The sequence below is a fragment of the Charadrius vociferus genome, unplaced genomic scaffold (assembly GCF_000708025.1).
Source record: "Charadrius vociferus isolate BGI_N301 unplaced genomic scaffold, ASM70802v2 scaffold261, whole genome shotgun sequence".
Taxonomy (NCBI): Eukaryota; Metazoa; Chordata; class Aves; order Charadriiformes; family Charadriidae; genus Charadrius; species Charadrius vociferus.
The window spans coordinates 2849516-2853748 of NW_009646856.1; the positions used below are offsets into that span (position 1 = coordinate 2849516).

Genomic DNA, 4233 nt, shown 5'->3' on the forward strand with positions numbered 1-4233 from the left:
GCAGAAGACAAGGGCACATTTCCAAATAGGTCTCTGGGACTGCAAAACATTCACAATGCCAAGGGGCTGGGGAGCGGTAGAAGCAGCTACGCACATCTAACCTTTTCACTCACCAAATTAGAGCGAAAGTGCCTCTATAAAATTGACACCAAAAAGAAACTGAAGGAGCGTTACAGAAAGGACTCGGGAATATAGCCCTATGTTTCTGTCTTGCAGGTTTTCTCACCTTGCAGTGATAAAGAGAGGGGGTCACGGGTGTTTTGCTTTTCTGTAGGCTTCATCTTCTGGAAGAAATGCAGGGATGGACCATGCACCATGCCAGACCGGCTTGTGGACCTCCCCCTCTCCCAGCTTGGCACCCTGCTTACAGCAAGTCGCTGGTGACTCAGAAGCCAGGCAGGAAACACGCATGGTGCACCCCACCATCTGCGCCGTATGGGTGGGAGTGGAAGAAGAGAGCTCTCTTTGATTTCAGCTGCCCTTGGTTAGTGCACCGGAGCATGTTATTTTATTATCCCTCTTAGTAAGTAGAGGACTACTGTCCAGAAAATTACCCTGCCCCTTTTCAAAGCCGTTTCCAATTTCCTGGGTTTCTTCATCACCACCTGGGAAGACCGCACTAAGTGCCATTCATGAGCAAGGAGCAAGGAACTGTTCCTCCCACATCTCTCCTCAGGGAAGCCTCTCCCGGTCTCTCTGCAAACCAGAGAGTAAGAACTGGCAAACGCGTGCTACAAGAGGTGCAGAGGTGCAAGAGGTGCCAGCATAGCTAGAAGGTTTTAAAATAAGGTATTCCTTCAGAGACTGTTCCCGTATCATTAACAACGTAGGAAATCCTGGAAGATTAAGTTCTGTGTTCTGTTAAATGCAAACACACGCGAGCTGCGCAGCCGTAGCTGTTAACATCGTGGTAGTGATGCAGTCAGTGCCGGTGGATGCGGAGCACGAGTAATTCTGGTACCCTGAAGACAAGGAGCCCACATATGTATAATTGCTGGTAAATCGAGTCCTTGTTGATAAAGTAGAAGCATGTCATTGTGCCCAGCCAGTTTATAATGTTGTCTTTCATGAGGCGAACATTGAGCAGAATGATAGTCTATGTAAAGCAGTATTTATGGTACAGAGCTCCTGAGAAGACTAATCTCACCACCCAGTGCAGGCTGGAACCTGTGGAGGCTCCTTCATACCAAAGTAGTTTAAAATCCATGCAAAACTGGGCGCAAACCCAGAAGAACTGTGATTTCTGAGTACTTACAGACCTATCTCCAAGAATGCGGAAAACTTAACAATGTACCTGTGTTAGCCTTAAGCCATCAGTACTGACTGTGATAAAAATTGCCATGAATGAAGATGACAGAATCGGGCCCCAGCACCCGCACACACGTTGCCTGTTTTTCAGGAATATCCCAGTTATGCATTAGTATTACAATTCGCAACCCTTAACTGTGCTGGCATTAAATTTCTGCTTATTATCAGTGCAATGGCAATTAGCATCCGGCCTCAAATAAATAATTAGCTTAAGTATCAGGCCCTGGATAACCAAGGAAGCACTGGTAAGTAACAAACTCCTAATGTGACCCAGCTTTCACAGAAATCAGTATTAAGCATCTACTCAGGTAACTTTGCCGAGGCACAGAATTCGCAAGAACTCTCTCTGATGTTGTGCTCCGCTTCCATATCCCACCTCCCTCTTTAAACCACTCCGTAAAACGACTCAATTCCTGCCTGCCAGCTGGACTCAGGAGAGATTCCGACTTTCAGTATCTAATCCACGCTGTCGCAAGCACAACGCGGGCAGGCATGCTTGACAGACAAAAGCCTTTTGGTTTTTCCAAACCTCTTTGTAGTATTATTTTCCGCCACTCCTTTTCACATCTGTTGCTTTTGGGTCCGGCAGTCCCCGACTCGCTGAATTCCCGCATATATTCTGACGTGATGTGTCTTTAACCTCAAGTGGACTGTCAAGCCAGATGCCCCCTTACTTCCTCAGCGCAAACTATCAGTAAACCTTAGCATAACTTCACTTTGAGCCTTAAACTAACAGCATGTGAAAAGATTAATATGAATAAATTCAAAACTAATCAGATCCCTTTTTCAAATGTTGACACAGTATTATTTATATCCCATAAATACCTTCTTGACTAAAATTCATCCCAGGAGATTGGCATCTTGCCAGTTCTATTCATATTTACTGTATTTATACAGTACAGTTGGCCAAGGATAATATTTAAGACAAAATATGCCTTAGGGTATATACAATATCTCTTATAGTTTTCCTTTTAAATCTCCTCATTGCTAAAAATATTTAGTCTGAACTTTACAAAATGCCCCACAAAGACCTATCAGCGATCTGTAGTGATATATTGCTCACTACGAGTATAATTAGAGCATATTTGTAATACTTGGGTTGTAGTCAGTTACTGAACGCTAACAACTTGTGGTAAAAACTGAACCACTGATCTTTCCCATGCCTTCCTTCCAGCAGCTTTTGACCTCCAGCGCATTCACACTGATCCCCTTCTCCCTCCCGCCTCCCTCGGATGCAGCAGAAACAGTAGAGTTAAAAAAATTCACTCCGAGACGTCTAGGGGAAAAGCGCCCGTGGCCGCCAGAGCCGCGCTTTCAATTTCTTCCTTTAAAATATGGTGGAGCGATTTCTTCCTTTCTGTCTTTTTTGGAAAGGTTCGCTCCATCCAGCATAACTAGAGAGCAGTGGAAAAACAGTTAACCTACTTACTCTGATGTTAGCGACAGCCCTCGCACAGTAGTACTGGATCCGCCGCTAACTGGCCCTCCGATCCCAAACGTCTGATGCACTCTGTTGGTAGATACCTGCAATCTCCTTTGCTCTTCCAAAACCTCTATCGATACTTCAGTACAAATCTGGCCTCTGACAACGTTTTAAAAATAGATCCTCTTTTGTCAACACCGTCCAAGTCACACACGCCAGATATTTTAATTTTCTGGAGAGTAGGCGGCTACATTTTGGACTATCGGGTCTTTGTAGTTTGCTCACGCGAGGCAAGAGGAGAGATGTGCTCAGGATGGATGCATTTTACAGTTCCCAGAGACTCTCTGTTACAGGGGTGACTCCACGAGCCAAGGCACTGCTATCGGTCTTCCTAACCTTTGCCCACGGGCGCTCATTCCTCTGCCCAGGGCGTGATCCGATAGATCTCAAAACAAAGTGCTGACTTCCACCAAACCCACTAGCAAAATACTACAGTGTACCAACGTGGAAAACAGGCATGATTTCTGTGTGTTCTCGCTACGGCTATGAATTACACTGAACCTCTCCGCTCATACCCACTTGGCTCCGAATATTTAAAAAAAAAAAAAAAACAAAACCAAAAACTATTTCTTCCCCGAGGGTAACAAGGGTGGAGTGTATTTATCACGGCTATTATGGATGGTGCCATAATTACAATAATAAAACGGCTCTGACTGCCAGGATGTCCTGTACCTGATGCTGTCATTTAAGAATAAAGGCAGAAAGGGAGGCAGCTGCACGGAGCGTGGGGTTCGGATCCCTTGGCTGCCATCCTAGGACTATCACATGCAAGACGGAGCAAGCCCCAAAGCTACAACTTGCTAAACTAAAAATAAATAAGGGGGAAACGCAATTAGAAACTCTAGGATAAAGTTACCAAGATGGCTGCGTTATCCATTTAAGCAAGAGGTACGCGCTTTTCCAAAAGAGACAGCAAGTATATAGGGCATCAAGTGGCGGGGGAGGGTAAGCGAGAGAAAAGCGAGCTAAAGGAAGAGAGTAGGGACGAGGGTTTGGATATGCGAACGGTGAAGTTATTTTCTGCTTCTGGTATTTCACTTTCCTTGGTATGATGACGATCTAGATTCTTTTAAGGCAGTGCGGTGCTTTTTCTTTCCTATTTTTTTTTTCCTTCTTTTATACACTTAAACTTCACTACCCAAACAGAAAGGCACGCCGTTACAATTATTAATCATTCCAAGCGGATTTGGTCGGCACAGAGCATTTGTACCCATTTTTTGCTTTTTGTGCAAAACGTGGCGCGGATCACCAGAAGGTCGTTAAAAACAGCAAAAGGCAGACGGGCTGAGACAGGTTCCAAGAACCGAGGCTACCCAGAAGGGAAAACTTTTTCTGTACCTGGAATGAAAGCGCCCATGAACTGAACCGGGAGGCTTGTCAGAGCGGGAAAGAGGAGGGAGGATGCCTATGTCCCTGTCCTCTCTGAGCACCAATCTGAAGAG

General features: G+C 45.2%; 1 protein-coding gene across 1 annotated transcript in view; it reads right to left on the minus strand.

The window, feature by feature from the left end:
• TGFB2 (transforming growth factor, beta 2) overlaps positions 1 to 4233 on the minus strand; it is a 66398-nt gene that overhangs the window by 61272 nt on the left and 893 nt on the right. The gene's annotated exons all lie outside the window — the stretch shown is intronic.